Source organism: Macaca mulatta, chromosome 17 (genome assembly GCF_049350105.2).
Source record: "Macaca mulatta isolate MMU2019108-1 chromosome 17, T2T-MMU8v2.0, whole genome shotgun sequence".
Taxonomy (NCBI): domain Eukaryota; kingdom Metazoa; phylum Chordata; class Mammalia; order Primates; family Cercopithecidae; genus Macaca; species Macaca mulatta.
The window spans coordinates 106,860,197-106,885,711 of record NC_133422.1 but is presented as its reverse complement, the minus strand read 5'-3'; the positions used below and the strand labels follow the sequence as shown (position 1 = coordinate 106,885,711).

At 43.8% G+C, this 25,515-nt stretch overlaps 1 long non-coding RNA gene and 1 pseudogene across 2 annotated transcripts; both read right to left on the bottom strand.

Moving 5' to 3' along the window:
* Nucleotides 1-861: 861 nt before the first annotated feature.
* On the bottom strand, nucleotides 862-15,556 carry LOC144336201 (uncharacterized; annotated as a pseudogene). Its single transcript, XR_013407771.1, has 2 exons — nucleotides 12,778-15,556; nucleotides 862-1,066 (listed from the first exon to the last, which is right to left on the bottom strand). The product of XR_013407771.1 is annotated as an uncharacterized LOC144336201 (transcript).
* A 5,959-nt stretch (nucleotides 15,557-21,515) lies between these two features.
* On the bottom strand, nucleotides 21,516-25,512 carry LOC144336200 (uncharacterized). The gene is made up of 2 exons (XR_013407770.1): nucleotides 24,308-25,512; nucleotides 21,516-23,785 (listed from the first exon to the last, which is right to left on the bottom strand). It is a non-coding gene; the product is annotated as an uncharacterized LOC144336200 (long non-coding RNA).
* Nucleotides 25,513-25,515: the final 3 nt, after the last annotated feature.

Sequence of the window (25,515 nt, the reverse complement as noted above, 5' to 3'; positions counted from 1 at the left end):
CAAGAGAAGAAGATGGAATCACCTTCCCTAAAGGTCTTTAACGACAGGATTGGTTTCTAACTGTGTTGGGTCAGTTAACTGGATCCTGCCTGAAGGGAAGAAAAGGAATCAGGGCATTGCCCAGATTCCTCCTAGTCCTGTGCTTGTGTGACCTGAAATAAAAGAGGGTTTGCCTCTGCATCTAGAAAACTGAGTGGACGGGCTTGGCTGGGTCTCAGATGTAATCTGTTTGCATGTGTCGTTGGAGGTAATTTAAATTATTGAAAATACTTTGTATCTGATGTCTTTTAAACACCAATTTATGAGCACAGTGAGAACAAAATGCTTTAGGCCATCGAAAGAGGTATTAAAGACAAAATACCACACTCCCGTGTCAGTGGAAAAACCAAACTCTGCAAAATACTTAAAGAGATTTATTCTCAGCCAATATGAGTGACTGCAGCCCAGGGAAACACAAGCTCTAGAATCCTGACCGAGTGCTCCCAAGAATCCTGACCCAGTGCTCCCAAGGATCCTGACCCTGTGCTTCCAAGGCGGACAGCTTGTAACTGTTTCACACATTTCCAGGACGTGTGACCCTTACAGGCAAAGTCACAGATCAACACATGGAGTTTATGCGCTGGCTTGGCCAAAAAGGCAGGAAGTATTGAAGCAGGGACTTCCAGGTCCTAGGTGGATTCCGAGATTCTTAATTTTGAAATTGGTCGAAGGAGCAAGGCTTTGTTTAAAACTTGGGATCAACAGAAAGGAATGTCTAACTTTTGACTTTACCATGTGTTAGTTAAGACAAGAAAGTTTGCTAGCTGTGCCAGAGCAAGCCACGGTTCCTGGGGTCAGGGTGGCCTCTTAGCAAGGCTGATGGTCTGCAGATGCAACTGTTGACAGGTCCCTTAGGAAGGAATTTGAAGTGAAGAGCGGTGGCCAGAGCTTAGTGCTCATTGTCATACTCCAGGACAAACCAGGGTACGTCCCCTGCGGAGGTGCCAGGAACAGTTCCAGACATGCACCTCCAGGCACGGAGGAAGAGAGAAAAATATTGCCAGAAGACCAATTGCAATGGTAATTTCTGGGGGAAAAAAAGCAGATGAGAGATGGATTTACCAATCAAAATAGGAAGCCCTTGAGGGCAACATTGAGTTCTCTAGAGTCAGGAGGACCTCAGGCTCCTCACCAAACCCGATCCCAGCACTTGGGGGACCTCTCTTTAATTTGGAAGAGGCAAATCCACTACTTTTCAAAGAAAGCATTGAGCTTTTATAATAAGTCAATTAATGAAACTCCTAATGATATCATTAATAATAGGAAGAATTAAAAGGATTAAATAAATTAGTTGCTGGTGGAGACAAAATAGCCTTGAGGACAGCTGGGACTTTTAACCACCTGCTGTCAGCTCCAGCACCACTGGATCACTCCCGAATGTGGTGTTTGTACTGTGGTTGTCAGATCCCAGCACCCTGAGCTGGGGGGACGGTGAGTGACCGCGGCGATAACTCTGAGACCTGCAAAGAGGGGCTGGCCGCCAGCTGCAGGGAAACTGCATACATCTGGCAGGTTGACACTCTTTTCAATGTGAAGAAATAGCCATTTGCAAGTTATTGGTTTTACGCCAAACACATGAATATCACACATCACTTGTGTTATTTCACAAAAGCCAAACTTAGGGAGTAAAAGTATCTTTTCTTAGCCTTGTAAAATGCTGAAGAATGCCTCCTATTTGGCCCCTTCTCTGAATATTTATGATTCACTGAAGGTCTTTCCCCTAAGTGCCTTTTGAATCACATTTAATATGTCTTCATTTATTTATTCATAGCAAACACTTATTGAATGGCAATATATCGATGCTGGGATATAGGTATTAATAAAGTATGGCCTCCACCCTCAAGGAGCTCAGAGTCAAATGGATGAATCGCACGAGAGTGGTGAGGTTCTGTGCTGAGGCTGCCCTCACTGCCCTGCCTTGCCCCGGGCACACCCACCAAGGGCCGCTGCTGCCAGTACCTGGGCCTCTTCCTGAGGGCTCCCTCCAACTGCCAAGGTCCACTCAGCCTATGAGGCTGGTGGGGCAGAGGGAGTGGGGTTAGCACCCCTGGGAGCAGCCCACAGACTTGGTGGGTAATTACTCAGCATCCAAGTCACCAGCAGGTCGGGGAGACGAAGATGCACGAAGCCAAACAGTGCCCGATGGAAGCTTGGAAACCTGCCATTTAAGGGATAGTGGACAGGAGGAACCATTCGTCAATTAGTTTTATAAAACCAGGAAAGAGTGGTGTTCCCAACACCAAGAACAGAGAGCTTCCAAAGCGGTCATTGTCCAGTGCTGGGGAGAGCTCAGGTAGGATGAAAATTCAACACTGACTTTTGACCCGGCACTGAGGAGCTTACGCTGACCTTAGGCCAGCAGAGCAGCTCTTTGAAGGGATATGGAAGGAACGAGGGCTGGGAATGCATAGTAACCCTGTGTCTACTAAAAATGCAAAAATTAGCCAGGTGTAGTGGTACGTGCCTGTAATCCCAGCTACTCAGGAGGCCGAGGCAGGAGGATCACTTGAACCCAGGATGTGGATGTTGCAGTGAGCTGCGACTGCATCACTGCACTCCAGTCTGGGTGACAACAGAGTAAGACTCTGTCAAAAAAAAACAAACAAAAAGCCAACAAAAAACAAACAAGCAAACAAACAAAAAACATTGAGGGGAGGTTGGAGACAGGGCTCACTGGGGCCAGGGGTGAGGCGAGGTGTCCTCGACAGGGCCCAGATGTGATATCTTGGGGCGCCGCACAGCAGGTGCACATAGAGAAGAAGCATTTAGGTTTTTCCTTAGTGCAACATGATTCAGAGATCAGGAGGAAGAACGGAGACGCACAGGCAGTCAAGAGCAAGCTCCATAAAGAAGAAAAGGAGCAGGGTCGGGATCTCAAAGCCGGGGCGGACCCAGGGCTGAGAGAACAGGTGGGTCTGTCTGCAACCCCAGGAGATGAAACCTTGCATTCAAAGCCTTTGAGGAGTTCTTTAAAACACCTGCCTTGGGTTCAACCTGCAGAGATCTTGGTGGTATTTTAGAGAGCACTTCAGGGAATTGCACAGCCAGGATTGGGAGTGCTGGGTCCACGCACGGGCGAGCAGAGGCCCGGGATGGCTTTGAAGGTGATTTATGTAAAGTGCCTGCGCTCAGTGGGCACACAGGAAGTTTCTGTTTCTCTCCAGCATCTTTTAGTTCCTTCCACATTTTAACTTCTCAACCATCTCCCACAGATTCTACAAGCTTTGCAAGAAATCTGCCCTTGCTTCTCAATGTTGTGTCCTATGAGATCACTGCAAAAGAAAATCATTTTTTTAACCATCATTTTATTTATTTTGCCAAAATTGCACTTTTGAGTCTACTGTTGGCAGGGGTGGCAGCATCATTTTTAAGCATTATCGCATACCCGACAGTGGCATTATGGAAACTTGATATAAAACACTCTTTCTATCCTGCTTAGATATTGATTTACTATCAGAGGACCATTTTCTTTTCATCTCAACCAGATGCTAAAAGGAACTTGAGGTGGACAGGAAGGACGCGTCCTGGGCCAGCTACCACTCAGCTGACCGAAAATAGAAGACAACTGTTCTTCTCCTTTGAAGCATCTTGAGGCATATTTTAATATATAGAAAGGAACACGTAACTGCGTGTTAAGAGACAGCAGGATTCTAAGTGATAAAGGTAAATCTGAGGGACCCTTTTTGGCTATTTAATTTATGTGCACCCTTCACTGTGACTGTCTGGCATAGGAGCAGAGGTCCAAGCCCACCATATGCCTCCGTACACAGAACCCCAAGAAAGGCCACTCTGAAAAAGGACTAATGGCCACAAACATATTGATAATTGTGTTTATTTATTTGAATACTTCACCTCTTACCTCATTTCTTTTCCTAGAGTTTGCAACAGGGCTTCCAGGGCCATGCAGTCAACAAAGCAACTTCATTTTATTCCTAATCTTAAAGGAAATATTTATATATACCATATAAGGATTCCCTTTAAGAATTTATTTAATAATACATTATTTATTATTATTATTATTATTATTATTGAGATGGAGTCTTGCTGTCACCCAGGCTGGAGTGCAGTGATGCAATCTTGGCTCACTGCAACCTCTGCTTTTCGGGTTCAAGTGATTCTCCTCCCTTAGCCTCCCGAGTAGCTGGGATTACAGGCATGCACCACCACACCCAGCTAATTTTTCTATTTTAGTAGAGACGGAGTTTCACCATATTGGTCAGGCTGGTCTCAAACTCCTGACCTCAAGTGATCCACCTGCCTTGTACTCCCAAAGTGCTGGGATTACAGGTGTGAGCCACCGAGCCCGGCCAATAAAACATTTAAATGTTTGCTTTTGAGTTAAGTACATATACTTGCTTTATTTAGGTAAAATTTGCATACAGTGATATGCATGGAGCTTCAGTGTCCTATTCAATGGTTTTGACACATGTATATCCCCAGGTAACCAGCACTGCAGCCAAGATATGTGGCGGGATGTGGCATCTCATACCTGCAATTCTAGCACTTTGGGAGGCTGAGGTAGGAGAATCGCTTGAGCTCAGGAGTTTGAGACGAGCCTGGGTTATGTGGTGAAACCCCTTCTCTACAAAAAAAAAAAAAAAAAAAAATTACAGTACATTAGCCAGGCATGGTGGTGCGTGCCTGTAGTCCCAGCTACTTGGGAGGCTGAGGTGGGAGGATTGCTTGAGCCCAGGAGACGGAGGTTGCAGTGAGTCAAGATGGTGCCACTGCACTCCAGCCTGGGTGACAGAGCCAGACCCTGACTTGAATTAACAAACAAAAAGATGTAGAACTTTTCCATCACTCAAGAAACTCCTGCATGCTTCATTTTGATCAGGCCTGACCTCTCCCCGACATGAGCATCCACAGTTCTATCACTGTTGATTAGATTTGTGTCATTTCAACTTCAAATAAAGGCAATAACACACAATTGTTTCGGGCTCCTTTATTTTTTATTTTTTATTTTTTTGAGATGGAGTTTCACTCTTGTTGCCTAGGCTGGAATGCAATGGCACCACCTCGGCTCATTGCAACCTCCACCTCCTGGGTTCAAGCGATTCTCCTGCCTCAGCCTCCCTAGTAGCTGGAGGGGATTAGAGGCATGTGCCACCATGCCTGGCTAATTTTGTATTTTTAGTAGAGATGGGGTTTCTTCACGTTGGTCAGGCTGGTCTCGAACTCCTGACCTCAGGTGATCCGCCTGCCTTGGCCTCCCAAAGTGCTGGGTGTTTCTAGCTTCTTTTGTTCAACATAATGTTTCTGAGATTCATCCTACATTTTTATGCTCCAATTGTTCTTTCTTTTTTCAACTGCTGAATAGAATACCACTGTATGATCACACCACACTGTGTGTCTGTTCTCTTGTTGATGGATAGTGCTTTCTGTTGGGGCTATTGTAAACAAAACTGCTCTAAACATTATTGTGAAGTTTTTTTGTGTGGACATATACTTTCATTTCTCTAGGAGAGTTGCTGGGTCATAAGATTGGTGGATGTTTTGCTTTATAAGAAATGTGACACATTTTCCAAGCAACTGCACCATTTTATTATACAATCCCTATGGCAGGAGAGAGTCCAGCTGCTCCATACCCTTTGCTAACTGATATTATCATCTTTTCTGTGTTGGCCATTTTAGTGTAAAGTCCAGTTTTCATTTGCATTTCTTCAAGGATTAACGATTTGATTCATCCCTCGAAGTTGCCACGTGCATGAGTGTAAGTTGTAGGTATGTTCATAGTAATCCCTTTTTATCCTTAATGGCTGCAGGATCTGCAGTTGTATTTGCTGTTTTATTTATTTGTTTGTTTATATATTTATTTTTAAGACAGAGTCTCACTCTGTTTCCAACGTTCTCTTGCTCGTGACAGGGGGGAAAGAGCTCGTCCTCATTCTGAAAACCGCCTTTTTCCGTCAGGCAAAGACTGTGGACCACGATCAAAGAGACTCGTTTGTAGAACTAGGAGAACCCGCCTCCCTCGTTTGCGGAACTAGAACCCTCCTTACGGTGAGTTTAGCATTTTGTTCTCTGGCACCGGTTGCGGCTCCCGCTGGACGGCAGGGGGCAGCACCAGGCCGCCTCAGGGACGGACCCGCGCGGGCGGCGCCGGCGCTTCCTCTCAGGCTGCCGGGGTGGGCGGGGCGGGGCGGGGCGGGGCGGGGCAGCCCGTGGCCTGGGCGGAGTCGGGAAGGGCCTGGCGGGCGCGAGCCTCAGACTGAGGGAAGGAGAGGGCGCCTTTCCGCTCCTCTTTCCCTGGAGAAAAGAAACAAGTTGAGAGAATTCAGAGCCAAATGTAGGTTTTCTCGAGTGGCTCATTCCACACAGCGATCTTGCTGGTAGCCGGGAGTGTGCTTCTTCTGCATCAGATGTTCGAATGCTGTCTTCCAAAATGTTTCTGACTGAGGCAGGAATTTCAAACGAGATCCTAGGAGCTAGATGAAGAGTGACAGAGAATCGCGAATTTTCAGGCAAGACGCCAGGGATCTGGGGAAGAGAACAGTAAAACGTAACAGAAACAGCAGCTTCCTGATACGGTGGAAGTCATCTGGTGAAGATTTCTTGTACATTTTATATCGACTTTTTATCTCCTACTTTATTAGTAAAGTGTTAAGCGAAGAAGTAAGAATGCATTTTGTAGCTCATCATTGTTTAAATGGAGGCTTTGAAATTCAGTCCGTCTTGGCCGGGCGCGGTGGCTCAAGCCTGTAATCCCAGCACTTTAGGAGGCCGAGGCGGGCGGATCACAAGGTCAGGAGATCGAGACCACAGTGAAACCCCGTCTCTACTAAAAATACAAAAAATTAGCCGGGCGCGGTGGCGGGCGCCTGTAGTCCCAGCTACTCGGGAGGCTGAGGCAGGAGAATGGCGGGAACCCGGGAGGCGGAGCTTGCAGTGAGCCGAGATCGCGCCACTGCACTCCAGCCTGGGCAACAGCGTGAGACTCCGTCTCAAAAAAAAAAAAAAAAAAAAAAAAGAAATTCAGTCCGTCTTGGTGATTGTAGCTGCAGTGGCTGCGGGAGGGATCTGGCCTCTGCTCAGCCTCTCGCTGCTGTGGGAGCTTGGCCAGAACACTTGCTGTCTCTGAGCCCGTCTCCTGACGCCCAAAGCCAGGCTGTGATATCTGTGGCTGGGCTGTTCCGTGAGGAAAGGCGCCTCATCTCCAGCTCTTCCTCAAGGCTATGAATATAATCACAGGTGGATGCTCAGGGCCGTGAGTAAGAGTTCAGTGATGCAGTGTTTCATCCAGTGCATTTCTCTTCCCAGGCCTCTGTGACATCGTTTTCCCGACCAGCTGCCCCACTCTGGGCTTTTACATCGCTTTGCAGTGGCCGCACTGAGAGTCGACAGCTGCTTCAGGACTTAAGGTTCCAGCCCCGTCCCCTCTTTGCTTCCCAGCACTACCTGGTCAGATGGTAGAGGACAAAGTGGAGGCAGAAGAGGGAGGCGCTGCTGACATGTGGGCCAAGGGCTCCCCAGGCATTCTGAAGAGGTGGCTGACAGAGCCTCAGCTCCATGGAAAGGTTGGGATAAAGACCTTGTGTGATTGTCTACTCCAAATTCCTGACTTTACAAATGGGCTTCAGCCAATGGTTTGGGTCCCAAGCTGTTGTTATTATTATTATTATTATTTTCATTATCATTTAAGACGGAGTCTCGCTCTGTCACCCAGGCTGGAGTGCAGTGGCGCGATCTTGGCTCACTGCAGCCTCTGCCTCCCGGGTTCAAGTGATTCTCCTGCCTCAGCCTCCCAAGTAGCTGGGATTACAGGTGCCTGCCACCACACCCGGCTAATTTTTTTGTATTTTAGTAGAAAAATTTTAGTTTCACCATGTTGGCCAGGCTGGTCTCAAATTCCTGACCTCAAGTGATCCACCCTCCTCGGCCTTCCAAAGTGCTGGGATTACAGGCGTAAGCCACCGTGCCCGGCCTCAAGCTGTTTTTAGAATGGCTTTAACTTTCTTTATATGTAATAGTGAAAAATAAATTTAAAGACAAGCCAGATGTCATGTTTGAAGAGGGGAATTAATCCCATAAAGAATAGCACATCCATGTGATGGGGTATTAGGAGGCCCTTAATAGCCAAGGGGTAGCCTTTTTGATGACAGAGAAAAATATGAGATATGATATTGAGTGAAAAGGGAGGTTACAAAATATCATGTGTAGTGCAGTCACAAGTGTATGCACACACGCAGTGGAGAGAGACTGGGTGGACAGCCCTAACTCATTACCAGGGCTGTCTCCTTTTTTGTGGTTTCCAGATTTTTCAATGCACATTTATTATCTTGGGAGCAGGAAAAAACTTATTTTTGCCAATGAAATAAAAATAAGTTTGGGCCAGGCGTGGTAGCCCACTTCTGTAATCACAGCACTTTGGGAGTCTGAGGTGGGCGGGCTGCTTGAGCCCAGGAGTTCGAGACCAGTCTGGGCAACATGGCAAGACCTCATCTCTACAAAAATTAAAACATGAGCTGTGTATGGTAGTGCATGCCTGTAGTCCCAGCTACTCAGGAGGCTGAGGTGGGAGGATTACTCGAGTCTGGGAGGTCAAGGCTGCAGGGAGCCGTGATGACACCACTGCACTCCAGCCTGGATGATAGAGTGAGACCCTGTCTCAACAAGAACGAAACAGTCAACTTTGTTGGTGAATATCTGAAGATAGTTTCTCAAACTAAAAGATACCAAAAAAAAAAAAAACACCTTGGAAATACAAAAAGAATGCATGAATTGAAAACAAAAAGCCGTAATACAAGACTCTAAAGACATGGAATGAAACCTAATAAGAGACTGGTAGGTCAAATGAGAGCAAAGCATTTGAATTTGACTGGATTGTTTTCTCACTGGAAATAGTGATTCTATTAGTTCATCGTTAACACACTTTTTGAAATTCTGTAAGTAGAACTTACGCAGTGACTTTTTGCCTGGAAAACTGCTATAGGATCCCAGGGAGGACTAAATTTGAACAGAGGAAGTAGACGGTGTTACAGTGTCTGTTCTAGCTTTAAGTTCTAGAATAGGAGAGTTAGAGCACCTATTTGGGGTGGGGAAGGCAGAAAGCAATTCTCGGTATCAATCAAGAGAGCAGAACAGCCTCTCTCCCTCCATCCTCCATCTGCCCTCTTCTCCCTCCCTCCTTCTCTGCTTTCCTTTCACTCTGTGTATGTTAGCTTTGGCCGCATTCCATAAGCCAAGATAAAAATGTTAGGCATGATAAATTTGTGACTGTTACTAACATTTAGGATTTTTTTTTTTTTTTTTTTTGAGATGGAGTTTCGCTCTTGTTGCCCAGGCTGGAGTGCAATGGCGCGATCTCGGCTCACTTCAGCCTCTGCCTCCTGGGTTCAAGCCATTCTCCCGCCTCAGCCTCCCAAGTAACTGGGACTACAGGTGCGTGCCACCACGCCCAGCTAATTTTTTTTGTATTTTAGTAGAGACAGGGTTTCACCATGTTGGCCAGGATGGTCTCAATCTCCTGAACTCTTGATCCGTCTGCCTCGGTCTCCCTAAGTGCTGGGGTTACAGGCGTGAGCCACCACGCCCACCACATTTAGGATTGTCATTTGAAATTCTTCATAGGTTCTAAGTTTTAAAAAAACAAAATCTACCAAATATTAGATATTTAGTAGTTAAATAAAATCATTAAAAGAGAGCAAAGACTCGCCCAGTTTTAGGTGGAGTAAATTCTGGAACTTCCAATACAAAGATAGGCTGGGAAACCGCAAAGATACCTTCGCAGTTCTTCTTGGTGTGCATATCTGTAATCATGGATGGAGAAGCTGGGAGGAGAATCAGAAGGCAAGGTCAAACTTTATGGGACGTGATCCATTTGGTTCTTTAAATAAGAATCCAAAATTGGTAAAATACCACAGTTTGTGTTTCTCAGCTGAGAACATGGGTGAGAGGAAGTAAAATGATTTATTGTCATCAGTAGCAGAGCCACCCAACCCCAGTCTTTGGCCTCAGGCTCTTTCTGTGCCTTATTAAGTCAGCTGCTTTTAAACAGAAAGCCGAGTTTGCACACCAGACTATAATGCAGGTCTTGCTTTGGGAATATTTACATGGTAATCTTATATTCATTCACATTATACACTAAATGTTAGCTGGGCCATTGTGTAGAAATATAACTTGTGCAAAATAAAACTGTTAATGTGTAAAATACATGATGGGGGAGTTTCTTGGTTTTGAGTGTCTGCCTCAAATTATACAGACTCATCTGTAAATTCCAGCTGTATCTTTAAAAATACACTCAAGCTAATGTTGAGTAAAATGAACAAACACTAGTGGCAGTGCGTGATCGGTCACTAGCCCACTCAATTGTTTTGTGAGGCAGATGAAATATAAAAATATGACAAAGAACAAATGTTTTCCTCTCCTTTGCAGAGATGAACTGAAGCCTGCCGCTGCCAAGGTAATTTATAACATATTTATAGAAATAAATGGCCCGTCTGGGCGTTCATGTGTTTCAAATCAATCATGGAGTACAATGCTCAGTGCCGAGGGAAAAGAGAGGTATTCAGAGGCCTTTTGAGACCTCCTCTGACCACGGTGGTGGCTCGCAGAAAAGTTTGCAGCTGCAGGTTCTGTGGTGGACAGAGGCTCTCTATCTTTACATTATTAACCTGGGTGAAGCGCTTTGTTCAAGCAGAAGGGGAATAAGCGCTCTAATCATCCGGAAACTCATTAACTTCTTTCTTTCAAATGTCTTATCAGATTTCTCCCTTGATGCTTTCCTCTAATTCCTTAGGACTGAAGGGCTAAAGACACTGGAGAGTGTATGAAAATATATTAAGCAATCACAAATGTCTGAATGCGAGGCACTGCCGTAGAGCTGGAAAGCAACAGCCTGGGGGTCTTGCTGCGCAGATTCAACCCTGGTCTCCCCCCACCGTGAACTTGGGCAGGCTACTCACAACTTCAGATTGCAGCTTCCCTTTCTATAAAATGGGGAGAACAAGATTGACCTTGTTCAGTTGTTGTGAGGATTGGAGATGTAACTGCTAAGCGCCTGGCACAAGGAGCAGTAGTGCAGTGATCTTAATTTATGAAACAGCAGTGACATCCTAGGGCTACAGAGGCACAGCAGGAAGTGCAGACACCAGGACTTCTAGGGTGCTGGGCTCTCTGTACCCATGGCCCAGGGGCACCTGAGCTCTCCTACCCTCTGGCTTCCAGAAGCTTAATAGACTTGATTGGTCACAAGGAATATTCTGTCATGAAAATCAATGTTTTGGAGCAAGCTGAGTCCAGAAAAAGGCTTTGAGAAGGTTTTATAAGCCTGAAAAGGGGGGACATGGAGCTTGCCTCACATGGCTGGGGATGAGTTGGACCTGATTGGGGCACACCTAACTGCCACCTTCAACTCGACTCCAAAGGTCTGGACCTTCCAGAGAGATCTGACCTCAGAACCTAACATTCCAGATGTCTCAGGCCACCTGGGCGAACACAGACATCTCAGCACACGCTTCTCGTTACCTCATCCACTCCTTACAGCAGCCCTGGCCAGAGCTGTGGGAACTGTGAAGCGCTGTTAACGCTACCGAGAGAATGAATCCATCCTCATCTCAAGCCCGGGAGACAGAATGAGAACACTAAACCAATTTACGAAGAAAACCAGTTTATGAATAAACAAGTTAAAGTTCATGGCAAGTGCATCATTAAATGGGCCATATGAAGAAGAGCAAGATGAGAAAAGATTAAAACATTAGTCATGGAATTTTGTGTCCAAACAAGGACATTTCATCACCATTATGAAAAGCCATTTGTATTCTTTTTAAATTTGTTTCGTTTTGTTTTTGAGACAGAATCTTGCTTTGTGGCCCAGGCTACAGTGCAGTGGTGCGATCTCGGCTCACTGCAACCTCTGCCCCCCGGGTTGAAGCAATTCTCCTGTCTCAGCTCCTTAGTAACTGGGATTACAGGCAAACGCCACTGCGTCGAGTAGAGATGGGGTTTCGCCATATTGGCCAGGCTGGTCTTGAACTCCTGGCCTCAAGTGATCTACCTGCCTTGGCCTCTCAGAGTGCTGGGATTACAGATGTGAGCTAAATTGTGTTTTACAATTAAAATACGTTTAGAATCAAAGAAACAGTGTTCCCCTTGAACACCATACTAAAAAACTTAATATGCCTCAAAAACTGTAACTATAGACCTGAGTTGTAAGACAGAAGAATACAAGCAGAAATGATTCTGGAGAAGAGGGGAGTAGTGGCTTCTGCTTGCTAACCTGGAGAGAGAGGCAAAAAGCATCCTTCGATCCTAGTGATATTTATAGTAAAGCCTTATCAAATGTCAACCTTTGAAAATTAATTCCACTTTTTAAAAAAGTATAAGAAGAAACACTACATGCTCATAAAGCAAGATAACAGAAAGGAGAGTGGCTTAAAAGACTTCTTGACTTCTAAAGTAATTTATCTATCTACTTTCAACAGTTTAATGACATTTTCCTGAAAGAGAGGAGTTTTTCAAAGCCTGGTTGAAGTTTCAATCTGTTGAAATGATGTCAGAACAACAAATCATTCTGATCTCATAAAAGAAAAGTGAGTATAAATTTATAAATTAATTGTAATTTAAAAAATCATTCACTAGTTTTAGTCAATCAATCAGAAGCTCCTGATACTAATTGAGTGGAGTACTGATAAACTCATTAGTCATACAGCTTCCAGTTTAGGCAGGTTGAATGCATTTTCCCTCTATAATATCAAGTGTGACATGAGAGATAGAATATAAAAGAATTTTAAAACTAACCCACATCACGGAGAGAAGAAATGGACTCACGCCGAGATGAATGATTTGCAGCCGTCTTTGGGAATTCTGCACCGCAGCATCCCACCAGCGTCGCGTCACCTAAAAGGATCCATTTCATAGAGAAGAGATGACAGTTGGGGCACAAGTGTGGGATTCGTAGTCTTAGCATGGACTAATGCGAACTGTGGACCTCAGTTAATAATCATGTTTTCATATTGGTCCATTCGCTGTGCACTAATGCAAGATGCTAATTATAGGGGAAACCTGCCATGGGTGGGGAGACGGGGAGAGATGTGTGACAGTCTGTACTATCTTCTCATTTTTTTGGTAAATCTAAAATAGTATAAAAATGGTATAAAATCTAAAATGGTATAAACCATAAGGTGTAGGCTGGGTGCAGTGGCTCATGCTTGTAATCCCAGCACTTTGTGAGGCCAAGGCAGGCAGATCACGAGATCAGGAGTTTGACACCAGCCTGGCCAACATGGCGAAATCCCGTCTCTACTATTAAAAAAAAAAAAAAAAAAATTGGCAGGCCTGGTGGCATGCGCCGGTAGTCCCAGGTACTCGGGAGGCTGAGGCAGGAGAATCGCTTGAACCCAGGAGGCAGAGGTTGCAGTGAACCAAGATTGCACCACTGCACTCCAGCCTGGGCGACAGAGTGAGACTCCATCTATAAAAAAAATAAAAAACAAAAACCAAAAAACCATAAGGTGTACTAATTTTTTTTAACTCCCAATGATGAGAGAATGTGAAGGTGACACAGGAACCAAGTGAAAGAACTTCAAATATTCAAGTCTGAAACAATTTGAGCAATAAAATAAGCAAAGTAGTTTTAGATTATAACTCAAAATATAAATTAACTGCCCACAAATACTGATATAAATAAACTATTGAATAAATAAAAAAATGAGGGAGAATAGACAACTCTCTCAGTCAGAACAATGGTAAATAATTTATGTGGCATTCCATCCATAAGGAAGTGGAGCATAAGGACCCATGTATTAGGTGTGGGCTGCATAGTGACTTGTTTCCAAAGACTACAGTATGGAAAGAAAAAGAAAAGGAATAACCTCATAGAATAACTTTACCTGACAAACAGCACCCCAAGTCAGGTGATCAAAGTTATTACCACCAAGAGTGACAAGTCATGTTGACAGTATGCACCCTTGATAACATGTGATGAGACCTGTACTTTACCTCTGTGGATTTAGTGCTTTTATATTTGATGTAATTTGTGAGATATTTTGGTTTGATTCTGCCATCTTTATATTCTTTTTTCTCTCTTACAGTATGTTTATTTTTATTTATTTATTTATTTTTTTGATTGATGGAAACCTTTTATTGTCTAATAATTTACTTTTTTTTTTTTTTTTTTTTGAGACGGAGTCTCGCTCTGTCGCCCAGGCTGGGGTGCAGTGGCACGATCTCGGCTCACTGCAACCTCCACCTCCCAGGTTCAAGCGATTCTCCTGCCTCAGCCTCCTGAGTAGCTGGGACTACAGGCGTGCGCCACGAAGCCCGGCTAATTTTTTGTGTTTTTAGTAGAGACAGTGTTTCACCATGTTAGCCAGGATGGTCTCCATCTCCTGACCTCGTGATCCACCTGCCTCAGCCTCCCAAAGTGTTGGGATTACAGGTGTGAGCCACTGCACCCAGCCATAATTTACCCTTTATTAGTTTGGTAGTTATCAAAATTTTTACTTTTCACTTAATGGTTTCCCTAGAAACTACAACAAATATCCTTGACATATCAAAGTTTAATATAAATGGTACTTTTACCTCTTTTAGGACATTTCAAGGGTAACAGAGCACTTTAATAATATTTACCATCTTCTTTATTGGTGAGATATTTTTGTTATGTATTTAAGTCTACATATGTTAAACTTAAACTATTATTGTTTTTTCTAATCAATATCCATTCATATTTATCTTGTATTTATGGCATCCACTGTTGTGTGTTCCTGCCTACAGTGCCAGCCTTCAGCTAGTATCATTTTTCTTCTGCCTGAAGGAAATGTTCTTTAGTGTTTCATTTACTATAAATCTGCTGGTGGTAAATCTTTTTCATTTCCATTCTTCTAAAAAAGCCTTTGTTTCTCTTTCTTTGTAAAATGTATTTTGGCCGAGTATAGAGTTCTAGATTGGCAGTTGTTTTATTTCTGCACTTGGAAATATAATTCCATTTTCATCTGGCCTCTATGTTTTCTTTCTGCTGAAATATCGACTATCAGGTTAATTAGTGCTCCTTTGATGATAACCTCTTTTTTCCTCTGGCTATTAAGACTGTCTCTGTTTTTGCTCTCCAAGGATTTTGCTTACATTTGCCTCGGCATGGCTTTCCTTAGGCGAGTGCGGCTGTGGTTTGTGGCACTTCTATCATTGCCTTGATGTCTTTTGCCATATCAGGAGTGTCACTTGCCATGATCTCTTCAGTTATTGTCTCTGACACATTTTCTTTCTCCCCTTCTTCTGGATCCCAATTATATGAATGTTATGCTTTTTCACTCTGTCCTCTATGTATTTCATATTCTTTCTCATATTTTAAATCCTTTTCTCAGCATGCTTTAATGTGTCTGTTTTCTTCATGTCACCATTTTTTTTTTAGTTGTATCTAAACTGCTGTTAAGGTCACACATTGATTTTTAATTTCAGTTAATGTTTTTTAATTCTAGAGTTTCTACTGGCTTTTTTTTGTTGTTGTTCTCTAAATTCTTTTTTTTTTTTTTTTTGAGACGGAGTCTCGCTCTGTGGCCCAGGCTGGAGTGCAGTGGCCGGATCTCAGCTCACTGCAAGCTCCGCCTCCCGGGTTCACACCATTTTCCTGCCTCAGCCTCCCAAGTAGCTGGGACTACAGGTGCCCACCACCTCACCCGGCTAGTTGTTTTGTATTTTTTTAGTAGAGACGGAGTTTCACCGTGTTAGCCAGGCTGGTCTCGATCTCCTGACCTTGTGATCCTCCCGTCTCGGCCTCCCAAAGTAGTGGGATTACAGGCTTGAGCCACTGTGCCCGGCCTGTTCTCTAAATTCTTTTTTTTTTTTTCTTTTTTTTTTTGAGACGGAGTCTCGCTCTGTCACCCAGGCTGGAGTGCAGTGGCCGGATCTTGGCTCACTGCAAGCTCCGCCTCCCGGGTTCACGCCATTCTCCTGCCTCAGCCTCCCGAGTAGCTGGGACTACAGGCGCCCGCCACCTCGCCCGGCTAGTTTTTTGTAGTTTTAGTAGAGACGGGGTTTCACTGTGTTCGCCAGGATGGTCTCGATCTCCTGACCTCGTGATCCGCCCGTCTCAGCCTCCCAAAGTGCTGGGATTACAGGCTTGAGCCACCGCGCCTGGCCTTCTCTAAATTCTTTGCCATTCCCAATCTTTTCTTTGATTTCCCTTAAGCATCTTATTCATAGTGCATTATCTATGATACCTGTAAATCTCTATTTTCTGTTGTTTCTCTTGGTTTTCCAAAACACTCGTTGTCTCCTCACCTGACTGGTTAAATTGTATTGTGTGACTGAGACACTATGTGAAAGCTTATAGAGGTACTTTGAGGCTAGAATGAAGTTTTGTTTCTCTAATGGGGATTTATGTTTGATTCTTGCAGGTACTAGGGGCACTAGCAATCCTGCACACCACATTAATCCAATCATAATTTGAGATAATTTAAAGCTGAGCACAAATCCCTAAAGAGGACAATATATTTACAGCTTAGTCTGTATTCTACAATTTTACCATCAGTTCCCAACCCAGATCCCTAAGCAACCTTAAGAGCCCATTAGTCAGGCTGACAGACCAACCACCACTCTCCTTATCATGCCATAAACTCCAATTTTTGTTTTCGTAAGTTCAGAGGTAAGTTTAAAGTAAGTTTCAGCTTGTCATTATCCCAGCCATTTCTTCTGGAAATTGGAGGAAATCCATGGGGGAAAACTATTTCAAGTGCCAAGGTCATCCTTCTGTGTTTTCTTATTCTCCCAAATCTTGGTCCCCAGATTTTTTTACTGCCTTATGTTCCAGTGCCTTCGAACATATGGTTTTTATATTGTGTCCATTGTTTCCATGTGTTTGCAATGGGAGGATTGGTCTGAATTAACTAGTCTTTCATTACCCAAAATGGAAGTCTGGAAATGTTAGAATAATAGAAGTCATTCAATCTGAACAACAAAGAGAAAATATATTTTTTTAAAAATGAAGAAAGCCTCAGAGACTCATGGGCCTATAACAAAATAATTAACATCCACATCACCAGGGTTCTAGAAGGAGAGCAGAATGTGCACAGGACTAAAAAGTTGTCAAGGAATAATGTCTGAAAAATTCCTAAATTTAGCAAAAGACATAAACCTATAGATTCAAGAAGCTGAACAAACTCAAGGAAACCATGTCAAGACATTTCATTGTCAAACTCCTAAAAACTGAAGGCAAAGAAAAAAAAATTCTTGAAAACAGCCAGTGGGAAATAACATCCTAGCATCAGGGGAAAACTATTTGAATGAAAGAAAAGTTCTCATTAGAAACCACAAAGGCCGGGAGGAAGTGGCACAACATTTATCAAGTGTTAACTCAGAATTCTATATCTTGTGAACACAGTCTTCAGGAATGAAAGCAGAGTCAAGATATTTCACATGGAGGAAACAAAAATAATTTGCTGCCATCATACCTATTCCCAAAGAATGGGTAGTTCTCAAAACAGAAAGGAAATGATAAAAGATGGAATCTTGAAACATCAGGAAGAAAGTACAATGAGAACAATGAAAATATGAATAACTACAATAGGCTCTCTTCTACTCATGAGTTTTCTAAATTATATATGAAGCACAGACAGTACCACCATTTAGCGTGGTTCTCAATGTTTGTAGAAGAAATACTTATATCATAAATAGGGGAATGTAAATGGGCATAAAAGGAGATTGGGTTCACTCACACCATAAATTGTCAACAGCAGTAGACAGAAATAAGTTATGTACATGTAAGGTAGTACCTAAAGAAACTCCTCAAAAAAGATGCACTGGGAAACATTAAGGACAAATCAAACTGGAATTCTAAAAAAAATTGTTCAAATAATTCACAGGAAAGCACGAAAAAGAGAGAAATGGAAAACAGAATGAATAGAAAACAAAAAATATAATAGCAGACTTAAGCCTTACATATCATATTATATAAAATGTAAATGGTCTAAATATACCAACTAGAAGACAGAGATTAGAAGGCAGCATTAAAAAAACATGGCCCCTGGCCGGGCGCGGTGGCTCAAGCCTGTAATCCCAGCACTTTGGGAGGCCAAGACGTGCGGATCACGAGGTCAGGAGATCGAGACCATCCTGGCTAACATGGTGAAACCCCGTCTCTACTTTAAAAAAATACAAAAAAAAAACTAGCTGGGCGAGGTGGCGGCGCCTGTAGTCCTAGCTACTCCGGAGGCTGAGGCAGGAGAATGACGTAAACCCGGGAGGCGGAGCTTGCAGTGAGGTGAGATCTGGCCACTGCACTCCAGCCTGGGCGACAGAGCGGACTCTGTCTCAAAACAAACAAACAAACAAACAAACAAAAAAACATGGCCCAACTATATGCTATCTATCCTTCAATCACAATCACATAGTAGAATGAAAGGGGAAAAAAATCGAAAAAAATATATACCATGCAAACAAAAGAGGCAGGAGGAGTCCTATTAATATCAGATAAGGTAGACTTCAGAGCCAAGACAATTATATAATGACATAAAAGTCCATTTGCTAAGATGGCATAGCAATTTTAAACATATATACACTAAACAACAGAGCTGCAAAATCAGTTAATGCAAAATTAACTGATAGAGCTGAAAAGAGAAACAGCAATCCACAATTATTGTTAGAGACCCTAACCCTCCTTTCCCAACAATTGATTGATAGAACAACTAAACAGAAAATTCACAAGGACAGAGAACAACTTATGATCAATCAACTGGATCTGATGGGTATTTGGAGAACATGGCGATCAACAACAGCAGAATAGATATTCTTTTCAGGTGCCCACAAAACATATAAAAAGATATACCAATTCTGACCATCAAACAAACCTCAGCATATTTAAAAGAATTAAAATCTTAGTCTGTCTTCTCTTACCACCACTAGAAATCAACAACAAAATAACAGGAAAATCTCCAAACACATGAAAAATAAATAACACACTTTTCATTACCCATGGATCAAAGAATAAGGATCAAGAGAAATAAGTGAAAGTACACTGAACAGAATAAACATGAAAATATAGCATATCAAAATTCAAAGGCTCAGCAAAGCAGTGGTTAGACAGAAATTTATAGCACTAAATGTTTAGATTAGAAAAGAGGAAAAGTCTCAAACAATAACCTAAGTGCTCACCTTAAGAATCTAGAAATAGAAGAGCAAATAAACCCAAAGCAAACAGAATGAAGGAGATAATGAAGAGATTAATGAAATAAAAGCAGAGACATAACAGAGGAAACAAATGAGACAAAAAGATGATTCTCTGAAACTTAGCTGCAGGTTTATTTTATAGATGACCTTTATCAGGTTGTGAAAGTTTCTTTCTAGTCATAGGCTGGGAGTTTTTATTATGAAAAGGTTGGTTTTGTCAAGTGCTTTTTCTGTGGCTATTAGAAGGTCATATGGTTTTTTTCTTTTATTCTATTGAGGACTTACAACATTAATTGGCTTTCAGATGTTAGCCCAACCTTGCATTCCTCAGATAAACCCCACTTGGTCATGTTGCTGGATTTAACCTGCAATCACTTTGTTAAAAAGTTGTATCTTTCTCATTTTGTAGTTTTCTTATGATGTGTTTGCTTGGCTTTGGTATCAGGTTAATACTGGCCTTGTAAAATATTTAGGAAATATTTTGTCTCTGTTTTTTGTAAGATTGATATCATTTGTTTCTTAAGCATTTGAGAAAATTCACCAGTGAAGCGATTTGGTTCAGATCTTTTCTTTGTGGGCATGTAGTTAATTGCTAATTCAACTTGGTTACTTATACATCTATTCTAATTTTCTATTCAGTGTTGGTCAGTGCTCATAATTTATGTCTCTTTAGGAATTTGCCCATTTTATCTAAATTATCTATTTTTTTTAACATTTTTAAATTTCTTTGTGATATTTTTAGTTTCACCATGGACCCTAATATGTTATTTCTTTTATTCCTGATTTGGCAAATTTCAGTTTTTGCATTTCCTTTTGGCTTGTTCAGTGCAGCAAATATGATCAGTTTTGTTTTCCTAGAGCCAACTTCTTTTAGTTTCTTCTGTTTTCCGTATTTGTCATACTGTTTTCTGTGTCACTGATTGCCATTCAGATATTTCTTTTTTTTTTTTTTCCTTTTTTTGGGATGGAGTCTTGCTCTGTCACTCAGGCTGGAGTGCAGTGGCGTGATCTCAGCTCACTGCAACCTCTGCCTTCTAGATTCAAGTGATTCTTCTGCCTCAGCTTCCCAAGTAGCTGGGATTGCAGGTGTGGGGAACCACACCTGGCTAATTTTTGTGTTTTTAGTAGAGATGGGGTTTCACCATGTTGGTTAGGCTGGTCTCTAACTCCTGACTTCAGGTGATCTGCCCTTGGCCCCCCAAAGTGTTGGAATTACAGGCGTGAGCCACCATGCCCGGCTTTATTTATTTATTTTTTTTCTTTTGAGACAGAGTCTCTCTCTCTGTCCCCCAGGCTGTAGAGCAGTAGCATCATTGCTGCTCACTGCAACCTCTGCCTCCTGGGTTCAAGCGACTCTCTTGCCTCAGCTTCCTGAGCAGCTGGGATTACAGGTGCGTGCCACTATGTCCAGCTAATTTTTGTATTTTTGTAGAGACAGGGTTTCACCATGTTGGCCAGGCTGGTCATGAACTCCTGACCTCAGGTGATCTGCCCACTTCAGCCTCCCACAGTGCTGGGATTACAGGCATGAGCCACCGCGCCCGGCGTCCATTCTGATCTTGTTGCCCTTCCTTCTACTTAGTTTGAGCTTGATTTGGTTTTCCTTTTCTAGATTCCTGATGCAGAAGCTTAAACTATTCCTTTTACCTCTTCCTTTCTAATGTAAGGATCAAAACTTAGCAGCATCCCATCAATATTTTGAAATGTTTCTTTCTTTTTCGAAACTAGTTTTATTGAAACAGAGTTGGAATGCAACATGCTGCCTGGAAAGTTGGCTGCAGCCCAAATGCCTGTGGGATCTTTCAGGTCTGACCACGGGCGATGACAAAGGCCCCACCTGGCTGCCTCATGGTGTGTGGCCAGTGCACTGCCATGTCTGAAGGCTGTTGTAGGGAAGGACCTGGGTGCCCTGGGCATCCCCTGTGCCCAGCCCAGGCACTTCCCTTCCAAGACCACACAGGTCCCTTGGCTGAGGCCTGTCTCAGGTACCTCTGCCAAAGCCTCCTTGTCAGGGGGCCTGGAAGACATTTTTCCCACTCTGACTCAGTATTCAGCACTTTTCCACTCTAAGCTGCCTCCCTCTCGCTCTTCCCCTGACTCCAGGGCCATAGAATGGCAGAAGCCTTTTGTTAGGGGCTCTCTGGGCAGTGAGACAGTATTCCTTCACTGCTGTCTTCACAGACACACCTAACCTTCACCCAGTGCTGTGGGGGAAAGTCAGACACTGGGGTGGGGCTGGCACCCTCCGTGAGGCCTCTGGCTCCTACTCCTGCCGGGAGTGACACCTGCCTGGTGGAGACGGTGTTTGGCCTTTGACCCACCCACCACCCGGCACCTGGCAGCCGGCCCCTCCCGCTCAGTGCCTCACAATGCACAGATTAAAAGTGTGTAGTTTATTACATTTAAGAACCAGTATTGAAACATTATTAGTCAAAGTCCGTACTTTATTCAGACTACCTAGTTTTATCTACTGTCTATGCCGGTTGTGAACTATTCCATCCTGTGTCCAGGCATAATGCAGAGAACGCTGTCCTGGCCACCATGGGTAGCCATGGCCACAGGTCATTGTCACAGAGTCCAGATGTTCCATTTGGAGCCAACCAGTAAACACCTGGTCACTGTGCCCACTCAGTGGTACGCCGGCCAGGACTCTGTAACACAATGGCGTGGATGCCCTGTTCTCTGGCTTTCCATCCCATATCTCCAGTGCTACTGGGCCAGGGATCTTTGATGTGATTCTTTTGTTCCCAATGTAAAGGGGCAAGTGGACTAAGTTGACCAAAAGAGAGGGTAAGCCAGGTGAAACCATCTCAAGTTTGTGTTATGCCATCCCAATACTGAGTGGTCTAATCTCTCGGTTGGCGTAGTACCAGCATTAAGGCATGTGAACTGGTTCCTTTTACTGAAAAGCTCTTCCTATGGCTTTTGCTTTGCAAAGTATTATTAATAGACCAGTGATGCACACTAGCCTTCGTCTTACTAGTGCTAAGCACCAATGACTGTTCCTGAGAAACACAGACACATTTCTGATATTCTGTCTACTCTTGTCCTTGAAGAGGAGCTGCCAGAACCACCAGAAAGGGGCGCGAGGCCACACACCTATCAAGTGTTGTCCTGTAATTGACTAGCACAGGCCCAAGCCTACTGCAAGATGTTTGCTTCATGGGCAATGGCTGGTGATAGCAGCAACAAAACGTAAGAACTAGGGACAAAAAGAAGGAAATGTGGTGGGAACTTGTGAAGGAAGACCTTCCTCATCTATTAATGATGATTCTCATTAAGATACAGGCCTGGTCAGGTGTCTTGAGAAGGCTGATCGCCTCAGATGTTGTTTTCTTCTCATCCTTGTTGGAACCGGAGAGTTTTAGTTTTAGATCACCAATCCAAGATGAAGTCCAAATTGGCAAAGCAGCTTTCCTTCCATGGGTGGCAGGTATCCAGGAATCAACTCCTTTAAGCTTAGTGGCACAAGGGTTGGTTAGGGGTCCCTGATAAGGTTCCTTCCTCTTTGGTGGAGAAAGTCCTTTAAATGATGCTATTTCCTACAAAGTCTCCTGGCTGAAGTATGTGGTCCTTGAGTTTTTGCTTCTTGGAGCTCAATGTGGAAAGAGTCTTTGACTAAGTAACAGTTTTTACTTAGGTGCCTTATGAGGCTGCTGCAATACTACAACCTGTCCCTTTCTAATATCATTGATTTACAGTTTCCTGGAGACAATTTCATAGGTCTGTCCATTATAATTTCAGATGGAGACAGCTGGCATTTACCCATAAGGGCTGATCTTAGGTGAAGCAAAAACAAGAAAGAGCTCCCAGTCAAGGAAGTTTTAAAACTTCAGTTAATTTTGTCAGTTGAGTTTTGATTATTCTGCTTGTGCATTCTACTAACCCAGATGACTGGGGTGATAGGCACAATGGAAATGCTGGAAAATGGGCCAGATTTTGCATACTGACTGGATTATTTGTGCAGTGAAATGAGTGCCTCTGTTGCTATGAAGTTCTTGAGGAATTCCCCAAGTCGAAATAATTTTCTGTAAGATAACTACTTACCGCTCAGGCTGCTGCTCTCCTGCATGGAAATGCTTCTGCCCATGAGAAAATACACAAACCATCACTAGGATTTGCCTGTATCTTTGTGATGTTGGTAGCTGAAAAAATCTAGTTGCCACACCTCAAAAGGGCCTTCTGGTAAAGGGAAATGACCTGGAGAACTGGGTCAAGGTTTCCTTGCATTATATTCTGGGAAGACAGCAGTGACTGTATACCTAAGAGAAACAGTTGGAGAAGGTTTCTGATGACATTGTTCTCCTAAAGAAATCAATAATCTTATCAGGGTCCAGTGAATTACATCGTGTATGCACATTAAGAAAGACGGCTGGGCCAGGTGCGGTGGCTCACGCCTGTAATCCTAGCATTTTGGGAGGCCGAGGTGTGTGGATCATGAGGTCAGGAGATCGAGACCATTCTGGCTAACATGGTGAAACTCCGCTCTACTAAAAATACAAAAAATTAGCTGGGCACGATGGCGGGCGCTGTAGTCCCAGCTACTCGGGAGGCTGAGGCAGAATTGTGTGAACCCAGGAGGTGGAGGTTGCAGTGAGCCAAGATTGTGCCATTGCACTCCAGCCTGGGCAACACAGCGAGACTCCGTCTGAAAAAGAAAAAAAAAAAAAAAAGAAAGATGGTTGTAACTTAGTTGGAAGTATGAGTTGGAGATTTGGATTGAGCTAATTTTACATAAAAATCTAACTTCCTTAAAGGCCAAAATGGTTTGATCTTTTTGTTCAGATAGGTTTATGGCCACCCTGTTTGCTATACTATCTGCTAACTGGCTTATCTTGCTTTTTTGAGTGTCTTTGAAAGGCCTGGAATCTTGATAATGGCTAATGATTTTGGCAATAGTATGGTTTCCCATAATTCTGAAACAAGGCACCCTTTTTTTTGTGGGCTGACTAGAAAAGGTTAAAAATCCTCTTCGTCTCCAGAGCATTCCAAAATTATGAGCTACTCTGAGCATATCTGCTATCGGTATAAAGATTAGCAGTTATTCCTTGTGCCAACTGACATGCTCTAATTAATGCTATTAACTTTGCTTGTTGAGATGGTTGCTCCTAGAAGACAAGCACTTTCTATTTCTTTGGGCAAAGGCGCTATGGCATAGCCAGTGTAATACCTTCCAGCTGCATCCTTTAAGTAACAGCCATCTGTAAACCAAATAACATCAGCGTTAGTGAGGGGGGTTTCTTGTATGTCTGTCCTAGGAGACAGCTGGTCAGATAAGATGATGCAGTCATGCAGCGTTTCAGCTGAAGGTGGGGGAGAGGCTGGCAGAATGTAGATGACATCTGGACACTGTAGTATGGGGCTGAGAGAATAACTTCATAAGAAGCCAGTTACTAACTGATCGTGTTGAGTGTGGTGCAGGTTTAGAAGCGCTTCCACAGAATGTGGATCGAAAGCAGTGAGGGGTGATGGCATCCTTGGTGCTTTGGTTGCTCTTGCAGAGCTGTGATGGTTGTTGCTTCATGCAAGGAGGCAGTCCTTTAGCTGCAGGGTCTAGTTGTTGACTGTAATATCCTACAAGTCTGCTTTGTCTCCATGTTTTTGAGTCAGAACGCCAACAAATGTTTTACTTGCTAACAATTCTGCAACCAGAGCTGGACCCAGGCCCGACGGGCTTTGCAGACAGTCACATGTGTGGCTGGCCTCAGCTGGGATGTTGGGATAGCTGGATTGTCCTCCCTCTTCCATTTCATGGGATCTCGGGATCTCTTTCCATCATTTTTCCTTCAGGAAGTTGGCCTTTTAACATGGTAGCTCACGGCTCCCAAGCGTGCACCCATGTGTAAGCTTTAACGATTGCACTGAAGATGGCTTGGTGTAATTGTCCGCTTATCGATCTTTTTCTCGGCAGGTCTTCTCCTGTTCTCTCACTCTGTACGTGATTGATTTATTTTCCCAGGACGTCCCAGTCACCCGGGCCTGGGGGAGCGGCCTGCGCGGCGGTGTGAGGTCGGGCCTGAGCAGGGCGCCTGCTGGAGAGTAGCAGGTGACTTGCCACACCGCATAACCCCCTGCACCCTTTAAACAGGCTTCTTTCATCAGAAGCGTGAATCAAACCAATACCGTTAACACACACGCCCCCATATAAACACACCAAATTATGGCCTTTAAGGTGCTACCGGCCACCAAGTGCTCTCCAAGGAAGCCCGTGACGCTCGCGACTCCAGGGCCGCTCTGTCCGCGAAGCTCGAGGGCCTCGGGCCACCTGTCGCCCGGAACTTTCCCGGCCGGACGGGCAGCAGCCGGGGGAATACGCAGGGCAGGGCCGGGAACGCTTAGGCAGCCGCACGCGCGGTCGCGGCGCAGGGAAGAAGCGGG